This window comes from Sorex araneus, chromosome 6, assembly GCF_027595985.1.
Source record: "Sorex araneus isolate mSorAra2 chromosome 6, mSorAra2.pri, whole genome shotgun sequence".
Classification (NCBI taxonomy): Eukaryota; Metazoa; Chordata; class Mammalia; order Eulipotyphla; family Soricidae; genus Sorex; species Sorex araneus.
In genome coordinates, this window is record NC_073307.1 from 153,379,946 (window position 1) to 153,396,045 (window position 16,100).

General features: G+C 35.8%; 2 pseudogenes; one reads left to right on the top strand and one right to left on the bottom strand.

Moving 5' to 3' along the window:
* The first annotated feature begins 3,065 nt into the window (after positions 1-3,065).
* LOC129405714 (olfactory receptor 8K3-like) lies at positions 3,066-4,006 on the top strand (annotated as a pseudogene).
* An 8,746-nt stretch (positions 4,007-12,752) lies between these two features.
* Positions 12,753-13,408, bottom strand: LOC129406017 (olfactory receptor 5J2-like; annotated as a pseudogene).
* Positions 13,409-16,100: the final 2,692 nt, after the last annotated feature.

Here is a 16,100-nt window from a genome sequence, read left to right on the forward strand (position 1 = left end):
GATACACTGGGACACGAACTGGGCTACAACTCTGTGCTGCCGGGGGCGGATTTTTTTCCTCCCCACCCTGTCTTCCTGCACGGAAAGCAGCGGGCTGGCGGCACCCACGTGGCAGGTGACATCTTCTGTGACTCCAAACCCACAGGTATTCGGTTTTTACTTTTGGGGCTCCCAGGAACTCATGGGAAGGGGGCGTAACCGGCACGCCCTCGGCCCAGATAAATCCGGAGCCCCTGAGCACGAATCGGACACTCTGCACCTAAAGACTTTGAATTCAGAGACTTCTTACAGCAATGCACTGGGACTGTGAGCTGGGCTATGTAATTTCTGGCAGAATTTTCCCTGGACTTTATACAGAAATCCAAAACCGCGCAGATGCAGCAGCGTCCGCGCGACTTAACATTTATAATTGTCAGTAATGTGAAATGGTTCCATTTGAACAGGTCTGACTTGGGGGGGAAACTCCAAATAATAACAGTAAGTTTTTGTTGAAATGTTGAAGGTTTTTAATGTAGCAGCCACCTCTCTGGACTGTGAACTAAGCAAAAGCCCCACGCTGGCCGACGCGGCGTGGCGTACACCATACTATGAGGCGCAGGAAGGGGGATGAGGGGGAAAAAAGAAATAAAAAAGGGAAAAGGAAAAAGGAAAAAAAGAGAGAGAGAGAGAGTTATGTACTTGTAGCAGTGGGGCTACATATCTCTCCATTCCAGCAATGAAAAACTAATTATCAAATGTAGTAGGTTTGTCTCTCTTGGTTGGAAACTCCAACAACTATAGTGAGTTTTGTGTTGAATTATGGAATGTAATCAAGGTAAAGAAAAAATGAAGTGAAATTCATTAGTTATACAGTAGGGGGTAGGGGGTGGGGGCGGGGGGTATACTGGGGTTTCTGGTGGTGGAATATGGGCACTGGTGAAGGGATGGGTGTTTGAATATTGTATAACTGACATATAAACCTGAGAACTATGTAACTTTCCACATGGTGATTTAATAAAAAGTTTTTAAAAAATAGAGCTCCTTCATCCCCTCTTAAAAGCAGTTTGATGTGTTTTTTTTCCTTATTTATTTTTTATTGAATCACCATGTGGAAAGTTAAGTCTTAAGTCTCAGTTACACAATGCTGGAACACCCATCCCTTCACCAGTGCACATATTCCACCACCAAGAACCATGGTGAACCTTCCCCCCACCCCGCCCCCCCAGGCCCCCACCCCACCTGTGTTTGATGTTTTTTATAGTCAAAATATGTTGATATAAACTTCTCTACCTTCTTAAATTCTATGAACTCAGTACTTAACGTTATTTTTTTAATCTTTGATTGCTATCACAGCAGCTAAAGATCTATCTTTCTACTTACTCCAGTGATGTGATTTAAAATAACTTTGATAACAATAGCTTAATATTTCTAATATGAGGGGCAGAATATTTTCTTAATCTCACTTCATATAAACTATGTTTTTCTTAAAGAATGCATTTCATCAGAATATATTTATGCTTTAATTTTTTCCATTTCTACCACACTGAATATGTAGAACTATATAACAGAAAGAAAATATGTTGCTCTTCATGAGTTTTCAGTTGGTCTCGAATCTTCTCCAACATAGAACAAGCTGTCTTATTTGTCCCTTTCTGGATATTTCTCAAAAGGTCTATTGTCCCTTGTCTAGACCTTTGATTTTCAATTATTGGCCTTCTGATCTTTTTTCCTCTTATTTTCTTAGCTTCTGGTTCTGGTAGTAGTCCTTAATTCAAAGTTGTGTAATTATAAATAAGATGACATCTTAGAATAGTATAACAAGGACTTGCAAGAATCAAAAGTGGGCAAAGTTTTGGCCTAGATAATAAAAATGAAGAGTCTTGGGATGGATAGAAATGGAGGGGGGGATAAAAAGAGGTGGATGGCAAGTAACAGGGTCAAGGTTATGGACACATTGCTGGTAGAGAGGTTATATAGAGATGTTTAGGTAGATATTTATGCACATGTATACAAGGTTATGAATAATGAAGTATAACACCTAAACAACAACAAGCAATATCAAAATATGGCTGTTAAGGAGGCGGGTTTGGGGCTGGGAGAGAACCTGGGAACATTTGTGGAGGGACATTCACACTGGTGATGAAATTGGTGTTGAAATATTGTATGTGTAAAACTCCATTATAGACACATTGCTAATCATGGTGCCTAAAAATGTTATTTGGGGGAAATTTTCTTTTTGTTCCTTAAAAAAGTAAATAAATAAATGTGAAAAGACAAAAAAACAGAATATATTTATGCTTTAATTTAGTAACAAGTACATTTTACTACCTTATTTCCTAGAGCACACATTCACAGGAAACACCTCCATTTTCTGTGTACTCAAATTTAGTCTATTTTTTTAATTTTATATACATGTATGTACATATATATTTTAAATTATACAATATCCATGTTGAAAACCTTCACCAAATTTTAAAGTACTAATCTTAGCAGATCTCTTCTAACTCAATCTATTCTGTGTTGTTTTGAATTGTTTTCTATGGACTATACATATAAATTTCTATCACATTTGTAAATACCCACTTAAAATGCAATATTATATTGTGTACATGTATATATTTTAACATGTTAAAATTTCTTGGTACATATCATATATAGTAAAAATTAACCCAGGAAGAAAATATACTTTAGTTATCCTACACTGAAAGACATAAAAAGTATTTTAAGAGAAATGTGAGTAAAACAATCTCAAAGGAGAATACACTGTCATTCCAGTTTCAGTCTTAAGAATCAGATCAATGACCAAATAATCATTTAATCCATTCAAAATAAAAGTGTAGACTTCTTTTTTTTGTTTCCAACTTGCCTGTCTCTGAGGAAATATGCATGTTAATATGCATATATTATGCAGATAAATTCTGCATGCTCTATTTACAGAAGGTGCATGTGTTAGAGAGATGGAATTACAAATTGTTAAATTTAAACTTGTTTTAAAATCTTGTATATGTAAATATACTTTTATAGAGAAAATTTCTTAATTATTGCTGGTGGTTTCTGTCTTCAGAATATGTGTATTTATGACCTCAATGGACAAACACAATCTCACAGAGCTGAAGGAATTCATCCTCCTTGGAATCACAGATCGCCCGGAGCTGCAGGCTCCCCTATTTGTGCTCTTCCTCGTCATCTACATGATCTCACTGGTGGGCAACCTGGGCATGGTCATCCTCACCAAGGTGGACCCCAGGCTGCAGACACCCATGTACTTCTTTCTCAGACACCTGGCGCTCACGGATCTCGGCTACTCCACCGCGGTGGGACCCAAAATGTTGGAAAATTTCCTAGTGGAACAAAATACAATCCCCTTTTACTCTGTGCCACACAGCTGGCTTTTTTTATCATGTTCATGTGTAATGAAGTTTTCATTCTAGCAACCATGTCCTATGACCGCTACGTGGCCGTCTGCAACCCTCTGCTCTACACAGTCATCATGTCCCAAAGGCTGTGCCTGGTGCTGGTGGTAATCCCCTATCTCTACAGCACAGGTGTTTCTCTTCTGCTCACTATAAAACTTTTTAATCTACCCTTCTGTGGCTATAATGTCATTAATCATTTCTACTGTGAAAATTTACCCTTGTTAACTTTGGTCTGCTCAAACACTCACGAAGTCGAAATCTTGATAACAATTTTCTCAGCTTCTAGTTTGATCTTCACCCTTCTGATAGTCCTAGTGTCTTACCTGCTCATCCTCATTGCCGTTCTCAGGATGAAGTCAGCTGAGGGCAGACGCAAAGCTTTTTCCACCTGTGGATCGCACCTGACAGTGGTCGTATTGCTCTATGGGACTCTGTTATTTATGTATATGAAACCCAAGTCCAGTCACTTTTTTGACACTGATAAAATATCATCTGTATTTTATACCCTGATTATCCCCATGTTGAATCCCTTGATCTACAGCTTGAGGAACAAGGATGTAAAATCTGCACTGTCGAGAATTTTGGAAAGAGTTCGCAATATATTTTCTTAACATATATTTTAACTTTGATTGTTTCAGCTAATTCATGGACCTCAATCTCTGTGTGTCCTTTTACAAGCAAATAGAAACATGTGATGAAGCATGCTTTAGAGTAGATCTTCTTTTAAACACTATAGCCTACAGGAACTAGAAGACTCGGTGAGGTTTTTCATGTTGGAAAGACAAAGAAAATTGAAAGTAAGCATGGGGAATTAAAATGACTTGGATATTCTTAAATTTTATAATTGAATTTTCATTTTGCTGGTGTCAGTGTTTGTGTGTGTGTGTGTGTGTGTTTGTGTGTTGGTAACCATATTTCCATTTCCCCTGTAGGAGTCGTTAATATGTGTTAAAATCAAATTGCCTGTACCATCAAAAAGACTCATTATATTGTAATGAGTGTAAGTCACATTTTATTTTTATTTTTTTTATTTTTTATTTTTAAATTTTTTATTGAGTCACCATGTGGAAAGTTACAAAGTTTTCAGGTTTAAATCTCAGTTATACAATGCTCGAATACCCATCTCTTCACCAGTACTCATATTCCACCACCAAGAATCCCAGTGTAGCTGCACCACGCCCCCCCAGACCCCTAACTCCCCACGCCCCTAGCCCCCCCACCCTTAGCCCCCCCGCCTGTGTAACTAACAAATTTCACTTTACTTTCACTTTGATTGCATACAATATTTCAACAAAACTCACTATTATTGTTTGGAGAGTCTCTCCCCTAAAGTCAGACCTGCTGAAAAGGAAGCATTAGATAATTTGTTTTCCATTGCTGAGTATGAAGAGGTATGAGGTCGAGTGACCACACTTAGCGGCCTCTCAGTTTTGGGTTTCTGTAATTTAGTATTTTAGTAACTAAGTCCAGAGAGATATCTGCCAGAAGTTGCATCGTTGCCAACTTGTACTTCTCAGTTACATTATATTCCACATATGAGTGCAATCTTTCTATGTCTGTCTCTTTCTTTCTGACTCATTTCACTCAACATGATACTTTCCATGTTGATCCATTTATATGCAAATTTCATGACCTCCTTTTTTCTAACAGCTGCATAGTATTCCATTGTGTAGATGTACCAGTGTTTCTTTAACCAGTCATCTGTTTTGGGGCACTCTGGTTTTTTCCAGATCTGGCTATTGTAAACAGTGCTGCAATGAATATAGAAATACATATGCCATCTCTACTATACCGTTTTGCCTCTCCGGGATATATTCCCAGGAGTGATATTACTGGGTCAAATGGAAGCTCAATTTCTAATTTTTTGAGAATCGTCCATATTGTTTTCCAAAAGGGCTGAACCAGTCGGCATTCCCACTGTAAATCACATTTCATATAGGTTTTCTTCACATATCCATTCTTTGTTGGAACATGATTGATTGTTTTTTCTTATCAGTGTCCTTGCTTTCAAACGTGATCCACTTTGGATCTGATTAATTCATCATAATCTGTATTTCAACAACTGAGAACATTCTCCCAACTGTATTTCATTCTAAGTCAATCATTGTCTGCTAATAGATGTATAAATTGAGATAAATTTCTTGTTTTCACATGGAAGCATTCAAATTTTCTTCTTTCTTATAAGTTTGAACTTAATCTCATGTTGCTTATTTTTCTGTAATGAACTCCTACTTTTTATTGCTTTTAGAGAAAAAATAATAATGCTTTTAATTGTATGTGATTATGCTTAGATCTATTTAATACTATTAATCTATCATGAATTCATTTTTTTGCATTTCTTTTGTATTATTGGATTTATTCATAGCTGGGTCACACGAGTGTATTTTATATTATAATTAAGATTTGTTCTTTGTTGTATCAATTCTATAATCCCTCCTTAGGAAATTAAGAAAAATTCCATTGTTTACTCTATGCATTTTTTCTAGTGAAGGTAACGTCTGATGTGTAAAAATGTATACACTTGTAATACCATAAAAATTTTATTCAAAATACTCTTAGACTGCTACATATACTTTAATCATACTAAATGTATGGATTTATATATACATTTCAATTTCATTAGAGATTCAATGAACTTTATCTGATAGACAGGTTGGACTCTTCTCACTGTGAAGGAAACACTTTTCTATGTATTCACACAAATTTTAATTGAAAATTACATGTATATCATTATCTGACTAAAATGCTACTGAAATGTTTACAGTTGTTTTAATTATTAACAAAAATATGAACTTAAATTTAAGCTGTACTTATATGAATACAAAAAGTACATTTGTTTCCTGGAAAATGAAATATGGACCGAGATTCAGAAAAATGTCACTATTAGTTCTTGGTGACTGTTCTGATTATTGTTTTTATTGTTTGTCTTAAAAAATAAGTTTTCTTACTTTTCCTTAAAATATCCTCAATAAATAATTTTTACTTTTAAAATATAATTTTTACTTTAATTTTTACCTTTACTACAGAACAAGGAAAATCTTTAATGTCTGCAATAAAAAGATGTACCTGCAACAATCCCACCAGCAGACAGTGAGAATTCCTTTCCCACCATTTTCTATTTTTGAGTTTCTTTTCTCACTAGCACTTACTGTTTTCTTTCTTTTCCATATGGACCTTGTTACTTATGTGAGTTGATATCTAAAATAATTTGCACTGAATTAGGACTGGATGTCATTGCATTACATTGACTTGAAGATAATACAAGATGGAAGGAAAAGATCAATCCAATATTTGAATTATGCACTACTTTTATTTAAAATATTGTATAATGTGCTAAACTGCATTCTTGTGCCTTTTGTTCATATTTTCTATAAAAGTCCCTAATTTTTTATTCTCTCCGTTTTTTTTAAACATTCGATAGATTTTTTTTCATTTTAGCTTTGTTGTCACGCTTATATACACTCAGTGGTTACTCTGTCTATGGAAACAGGAATCATTCCTGGTGGTGCTCTGGGGAACTTCATGATACCAGGACTGATCCTGAATTGCTAACAAGCAAGGCAATTGCTTTACCCACTCTATTATCTCTATTGCCTATAGACTTGTTTATGCAATAGACTACGTTAATTCTGAAATAAAAATCACGATCACGTTCAGGATCATGAAATCCCGTTAAACATAGATTTCTCAGGTGGGCTCAGTAACCTCTCCATTCGTCCTTTCCCTGAGATCTTAGAAGTCTCTCTCCACTTGGCCCACCCAATGATGTCGCACTGGGGGCACATTCAAGGTCAGGGGAATGGGATCCAGCTTGTTACTGGCTTCAGCACATGAATACACCATGGGAAGCTTGCAAGGCTGTCCCATGTGGGCAGGAAACTCTCAGAAGCTTTCCCTCCCAGAGTGAAAAGTAGGCTACGAGATATCGCTTCTGAGAGCTTGCTTTTAAGTGTCTGGAATGTTGGCCATTGATGGGACTACACACACCTGGGTTCCTATGCCGGTACCTTGATGCCTGAGGCCTGTCTGAATGTGTGGAGAGGGGCCTCTAGAATGGCTGTAGCTAGGTTCTGGTGGTCTTCGGCCACCAGGAGCTCTGCTCAGGGTGGGGAGGGAAGCTGGAGCCCATCCCCTCTGAGGGACCCCAGGGAAGACAGCCAGGCATGCGGGCAAGAGACTCTCTGCTTCTTCTTCTCCTTCTCTCAGAAATAAAAATGTCTATAAAAATTTGAATCCGTTTGCCATGTGAGAATACTCATGTGTTTAAATATGTAATTACTAATAAAAATCTTATAAGTATAGTCAGTGTGCATACAATCAGAAAAAGGATTTTAACATTATGTATATTGCAGCACTGTATCACTGTCATCCCATTGTTCATAGATTTGCTCAAGTGGGCACCAGTAACGTCTCCACTGGAAAACTTGTTACTGTTTTTGGCATATCGAATACGCCACAGGTAGCTTGCCAGGTTTAGCCGTGAGGGTGAGATACTCTCAGTAGCCTGCCAGCCCTCCAAGAGAAATGGAGGAATGGAACCCGGGCCAGCCTCATGCAAGGCAAATGCCCTACCCGCTGTGCAATCGCTCCAGTCCATTATGTTCACTATGTATATTAATGTGATACATTGAAATACCAATTCCAGTAATAGGTGGAAGCCAAGATTTTGGAAATATTTAAATTTGAAAAATTCGTGTAGATTTGACATATATGCTTTATTGTGTTTTCCTGAATAAATACTTGTTACAATAAAAGGAGGTAAAGTTTATATATATATAAGGAAAAGTGAATAAAAAACCCAATTTCATAATCCTAAAATAATGTGGGATAGTTGTCATTACCCTTAACGTGAAAAACCAAGATATAAATATACATATACTGAGTTACTTAAATCTTCATAATTTTTTTCAGTTGAAAATCAGATCTTCAGTAAGTCAATATATAATTCATATGAAAGTTGTTTTATTATTCACTTGAGATATAAAATAAAAATAGGAAATTATTACATAAAGATTTGCTCAGTATCACTATTACTTATAAATCAGTTTAAACAATGAAGTAACACTACTAGAATTTCTAGTTGGTATTTGTTGACACTACAGCTTTCATATATTGTTCACAGCATTTCTTTTTTTTTTATTAGTTTATTTTTAATTAGAGAGTCATCGTGAGGGTACAGTTACAGATCCATACATCTTTGTGCTCATGTTTCCCCCATACAAAGTTCGATAACCCATCCCTTCACCAGTGCCCATTCTCCACCACCAGTAAACCCAACATCCCTCCTCCCCTCCCCAGTCCCGTCTCCCCCCACCCCACCCTGCCACTATGGCAGGGAATTCCCTTTTGTTCTCTCTCTCTGATTAGGTGTTGTGGTTTGCAATAAAGGTGTTGAGTGGCCATTGTGTTCAGTCTCTAGTCTGTATTAGGCCCGCATCACCCTTCCCCCACATGACCTCCAACCACATTTTACTTGGTGGTCCCTTCCCTGAGTTACCCAGAATGAGAGACCAGCCTCCAAGCCATGGAAACAATCTCCTGGTACTTATTTCTACTATTCTTGGGCGTTAGTCTTATAGTTGTTCACAGTATTTCTAAGACAGTCTAACCACTCCGGTTGGTGCAGCTGAGAGTTTCTAAAGCTGAAACAGCTGGGGAAAGACTTTTCACCATTTACATCTTGTACATCTGTTGGTACTGGAGCAATAGCACAGCAGGTAGGGCATTTGCCTTGCACACGGCCAATCCGGGTTTGATTCCTCCATCCCTTTGGAGAGCCCAGCAAGCAGCCTAGAGTATTCTGCATGCAGCAGAGACTGGCAAGCTCCCCATGGCATATTCCATATGCCAAAAACAGTAACAAAAAGTCTCACAATGGAGACATTACTGGTGCCAACTTGAGCAAATGGAAGAACAAAGGGAGGACAGTGCTACAGTGCTACATCTGTTGGTAATGCTCAGTTTGAGAGAGTAAGATGAAGTTTTCTTGGCAATTCCTTTTCCAATTCTGGTTGGCAGGTAAAGAATATTTCTAAAACATTTCTAAACATCCATTAATTATATTGCAGTTTGTGAATTCATTCTCCTTTCATCTCGTGTTTAAGACCAGAGAGCCTATAATCAGTGGGAATAGACTCCCCTATTTCTGTCAGTAGAGTCTACAAATTACCAAGGTTCACTTAGGAGACTAGCCAATGACTAGGACCATGGGTATAAAGTGATGCTGCTTCTCAAGGGAGTTGGTCTTAGTAAGAATGACCTTAAGGGGCCTTCATATTCTCCAAATCCACCGTCTGTCCCTACCTTCCTTTGATGCAAAGATTTAGACAAAAAGGGTATAAATAGAAATATATGGGAACATTCCAGAAAGCCTATGTAAAGGCAAGACATCACTTGTTGCCTCTCAGCCATCATTTCACATACAAAACTTACTTTATTAGGAGTAGGTTTAAGTGGTTTCAGGGCATGAAAATGTATGTTAATAAGAAAATGGACATTTTTCATTTAAAAAACTTAAATGACATAATAATACTAATGGATACAGAATTTACTAATTATCTGTGTATCTGTTAGCATAAACTTTTTGTGCACCTTTGGTTTTACTATTTTTTTAATTTTGCTGAAAAATATCTCTTTGTCCTTCTGCCCATTTTTAAATCAGACATTGTTGTTGTTTGTATTGAGTTGTAGGAGCTATATATATATGTATATATATATATATGCATTTGCATGTATATAGATATATATTCATATGAAGAATTCTGTAACCTGATCCTAATATATAAATGGAAAGACAAAGTTATTGAAAATTGGACAAAGAAATATAGAAATAAAAAGACAATTGTAGGACTCAAATTCATATCAAAATATAGATATTTATCAATAGAAATGAAATATTTATACCTAACAAATAGACATAAAATATTAATTGAAGTAGAATGCCAGATGTCTAAAGATACTGTGTAAATGTAAATGGATATTTTGTTACCCAAGAGTTTTATTCCATATGTAATTTTTTATTTAGCAGCTTGACTCTTGGGGGCTATCAGAGCATAACATTTTCTTTTCCTTTTGGGTTTTGTTTTTGTTTAGGGATCACATCCAGCTGTGCTCACAACTTACTTTTGACTTCAGGGGTCACTACTCTTTGTGACTCTGGGGACTGCAATGGAAACTGAGGACCAAACCCATGTTGATGACATGCACGGGGAATGACTTACTCCATGTATTGTCTTCTAGCCCCACAAATTTCATTTTTCAACATCAAAATATGATGCATTTTTATCCATTATTAATATTATCCACTATGAATTCTTGAATATATATTTATATTATTTACTTATATTTTTTACTGAATCAAATGTATATTATTTTCTCACCCCCTACAAGTAGTTATTGCCATCTGGCATATGTATCTTAACTTTACTGATATTCCTATCAATACTTTCCAAATTAATTTATGCAAACTTAATTTTAAAATTGTGTTTTTATAATAGCAATAAATGAAATGAATCTTCTGTTTCTATCTGGCAATTTTGGTTAGGAAGTTTCATTTTGTTAACCAGTTTAATACTTTACCAAGTTAATCTAGCTGTAAAGTAGAAATAATCATTTCATTGAATAGTTTTCAAATGTTTCAGAAAATTTAAATAAAATTGATAATAAACAATTCAAAAAACTTCAAGGACAGGAGTGTAGTATAGTGGACTGGAGCATAGCAGGTAGGGTCTTTGCTCTGCAAGCAGTCAACCCTGGTTCAATCCCTGCATCCCATCATGGTTCCCCAAACACCTCCAGGAGGAAATCATGAGTTCAAAGCAGAAATTTCCCCTGAGCAAAAAAAAAAATTTTAATTTCAAACAGGAAACACAGAGATAGTACAAACAGTAAGGCACTTGCCATGCACACAACAGTTCCAAGTTCAAGACCAGGCACCCCATTTGTTTCTCAAGCCCTACCAGGAGTCAGCTCTGAGCATAAAGCCAGGAATAAACCCTGAGTATTGCTGGGTGTGTCCCAAATTAAAAAGAAGCAAAACATAAAATCTCAAATATACTTAATGTGTGTGCAAACATATCTCTTCATATTTACATTTCTAAAAATAATGATAAATGTTGAGATTTTAGCATGACAGTAAATTACAGAATAGTGAAGTCAACATTAAAAGAAATATTTTACTAAGTAGAGGCTAGTTTTTATAACTGGATGCTTATTGGGTTCAGTAGAATTTAGTAAATATTTTTTTAGAATGTGAGCTTGATGATGTATTTTCTTTTAAACCTTGAACCAAAACAAAGAAGATGCTTAAAAGGAAAGAAGGAGTTAGTTCTTTTTTAATTTTAAGCATTCTGAATTTACATTTTAAATATTATACTCATATGCCTATAGTCTACTACTTAAAGTCACAATCTTGTTGCTTCTTTCAAAAGAAATCTGAAGGTCAGACACTCTCCTTTAGAGACTGGAGCATAAAAGATATAGAATCATTGACCCTATAGTATGTTTTAGGAAAGTTGATTTGGAGTGTAGTTGTAGTTGTAAGAGGGTCTAACACTAATGATTCCATAGCAGCTCTAACATGTGTGTATGGGGTGTTCCATGCAATCAATATATCACTGACACCAGCTGAGTGTCTGGCAGTTAAATTCTGAAATTATTTACCTAGACATAGTATCAGATCCAACAAACACTGACATGCTCTCTAGCTGCTTATTGCAAGACCCGGTTCTTGTTTATGCTTCTCATGATGCCTTCTTTGGATTCTTTTAAGTTGCTAGAGTGGCTCACAGGACTCTCCAGGACCAGACGCCAAAGAGATACACAGAAACTCTAACCTCTCTGAGATCCTGCATGGTAGCATATACCAGTATGAATCTGAGAGCTATCCTGACTTTTGGATATTTATGAGAGATCCCATTCCTTTTATAGCCATGATTGATACATATTTGGGTGTTGGTAATTCATTTGAACTCCAATCATCCCACATAGCTTCTCCTCCCCCTGCCAACCAGGGTTTAGGATGAAAGTATTATTTGTGGGGAGGACCAATCTCATTAGCCCTAGATATTGAACCAAAGGACTCCCCTGAAGCATGACGAACATGAATAGGGTGATCTAACTCCTATCCTCATGATAAAATATATATACAATTGATCTGGGGTGTGCCATATCGTTGCCCAAGCACCCTAGGAGTGAACCTTGAGCACAAAAGTTGGAGTAAAACCTGAGAACTCTTCATATGATGAAGAAGAATACTAGAATGAAAAAAAGATTTATATGATCCTGAGAAGTGCCAACTTTCATGGAATTTTTGAAAGAGAGAACCAAGCGTGGAATGTTTTAAGATTTGAAAGGGACTTAAAATTTACAAGGGAAATGTCTCATTTTTATAGCCCCTTTCACAGAATCTTTTACCTCTTTGTTTCTCAGACTGTAAATCAATGGATTTAGCATGGGAATCACGTGTATAGAACACAACAACCACCTTCTCCTGTTCTACTGAATACTGCGAGGTTGATTGAATTTAACTGAAGCTTAGGGTGCCGTAAAATAAGAACACTACAGTCAGGTGAGAGGCGCAGGTGAAGAAGGCTTCCTTCCTGCCTGATGCCTATCGATCCTCAGGATAGCAAAAACAATAAACACGTAAGAAATGATCACAACCAAGAAGGTAGCCATGGCAATAACTCCGGAGAATGTTAAGAGTAACAGCTCATTCATGGAAGTATCTGAACATGACAGTTATGACAAAAAAAGTGACTGACAACATTCAGCCTACAGAAGGACAAGCAACTGAAGCTTATTGTGTGAACTAATGAATTCATTGTCCCACCTACCCATTATCCAATCATCAGTCCTACACAGGTCTTCTTAGACATGGCTTCGGTATAAAGCAAAGGATTCGCAATAGCCATATAAGGGTCATAGGCCATCACCGACAGCAGGAAGCCTTCTGTTGTAACAAACATTCCAAAAGACAAATGCTGCATGATACAAGAAGTGAAAGGAATCATTTGTATAATTTAACAATTAATTTGTGAAATTTGTGTCATTGCTTATAAACAAACCTTCTTAAATATCACTGTCACTGTCATCCCATTGTTCATCAATATGCTCAAGCGAGCAGCAGTAATGTCTCCATTTTGAGACTTGTTACTGTTTTTGGCATATTGGGTACACCACCGATAGCTTGCCAGGCTCTGCTGTGCGGGTGAGATACTGATTTTTGTAATAATTCATATCGTGTTTAAAGATTACCACTGTTTAGAAATAGAGGAAAGACACACAGAAATTGTAAGTTTATTTCAAAACAACTTATTTATGTATCTATACTACACATGCTGTTTTCTGCAACTTTCAGAATATTCACCACAAATTTACGATTATAAAGAAAATAACTTATGAACTGTTGAAATCCAAAATTTTTACACTTGATCTTAGCCAAAATGCTGAGAAGTGATTGAAATCCAAAATTTTTAATTAGCATGTTTAGAGAAATTGAAAATTAAAATCATCCACATATTAAACTAAAAACTTTAGCAGCAAAATATAATGGTTCCATTGTTAATTGAATTATATTATATGAAACTAACAACTGAGCTCATTTGTTTTTTCTTTAATTATTTAGTTTATTATTTTTATTTTTTTATTTTTTATTAGAGAATCACTGTGATGTACAGTTACAAATTTATGAAATTTTGTGTTTACCAGCTGAGCTCATTTGATGTCTAAAATTCAGAGAGGATTATGTCCTATTTCAAAACATTCAATAACCCATAGAAAAAAGGTTAAATATTAAAATTTTAATCAATGAGAAGAAATTAAGATAAACGAATTTAACTTACCACTTACCAAAAAATTTAGGTTATCAGTTTATTTAGAATGCTCATGTCTCTCTATACTTCTCTTAGGAATGAAACCAACTGAAATTTTTCAGAAACTCAAAATAATTGACACCAAAATGACCGATAGTTTTAGATAATTACAGATTTTTAAAATATCAAGTAATTAATAAAAAACAAACTTGGAACAAAAACCTCTAGTTTTACATCTTTTAACTTCAAATGGGTAAAATTGAAAGCAATACATATGTAGATGTGTGTTTGTGTGTGTGCATCCATGCTTTTTTTTGTTGTTCTAATGATCTCGAAATCCCTGTAGTTCAGACACTGATTATACGAATACAAATAAACAACCGAATTACATTCCGAATCACATTCAGTTTCTCAAGGGACTTTCTCAGGGGATCCCAGTGCAAATGGATTTCTCTAAGTGATATGATATGGAAAATGAAGGTCACAAGGAGAAGAAAACAGAACCCAGTGGAAGAAAAGAACAAGACAGAGAGAAAACTCTATGTATTACATGTCAAGGGCCTGGTTTACTTCCACTCTACCACAGTCCTCCAAGCTCAAAAAATCCAGAACCGGAAGTATTTCCTTGAGCATCCCATGGTGTGATCAAAACAAAAGATATATTAATTGCAAATCCTATTTACATCAGATAAAATTTTGCTCTTCCTGAGATTATTTTGCATCAAATAGTAAAACTGCTTCTGGACTCAAGTAACAATTTAAAGTCATAATTCTTATTATGCAAGACAGTCTTAAAAAATCAATAATAAAAAATATTTGTAACATTGAAAAACAACATTTTTTTTTAGTTTAGCCAGAGCACAGGAAATTTATTGCAAGTGAGTCTGTTGTTCAGAAGACACAGTGGAGGCATACAGTGAGAGACGCATCTTAGCACTCTGAGGCGACACTTTTTATTTATTCATTTATTTATTTATTTATTTTTGAAATAAGGTCACTCATTTATTTTAGAGCACTTTATGTTTAAAAAATTAGAAAAAAAAAAGCTTGCAAATGTCAATGTCTCTAGAAAGTTTTCTAAGTTGTAAAGTCAAAGTTATATCCACCTATGAAAACAGAACTCAAATGCAAAGACTTTGAGTCTGAGGAGATAAGAGATTTTGCTCTTGTGCATTTCCAAACCTTTTTTTTTGGTGATTATTTCTTTTCTTTTATTTTTTGTTTATTTATTTATTTATTGAATCACCTTGTTGAAAGTTACAAGGCTTTCAGGCTTAAGTCTCAGATACACAATGCTCGAACATCCATCCCTTCACCAGTGCACATATTCCACCCCAAGAACCACAGTAAACCTCCTCCCCACCCTCCACCCACCCAAGCCCCCCAACCCACCTGTGTAGCTGATAAATTTCACTTTACTTTCTCTTTACTTTGATTAAATTCAATATTAAAAAAAACTACTGTTATTGTTTGGAATTTCCCCCTCCGAAAGTCAGACCTGCTGGAAAGGAAGCATTTGATAATTTGTTTTCTATTGCTGAGAAAGAAGAGATATGAGGTCCTGTGGCCAGAATAGCAACTGCAAGGTTTTGCACTTCTGTATTTTAGTATTTTAGTAATTAAGTCCAGAGAAATTTCTGCCAGAATTTCATCATTGCTAGCTCCTACCTCCTTTCTCATTCTGTAGGCTGTCTTTGTACTTTGGTCACTGTATCTTTTGAGGTGCAGAAGCTTCTTAGTTTAAGGTAGTCCCCATTTATTTATCTCTGGTAAAACAACATTTTTAAGACAAAGAATCCATTTCAAATTCATGAATAAATTTTGTGCAAGTAATATAAGTAAAAATATGAAAACGATAAGTAGAAGAAAACTGTAAAACCTGTGGATGTTC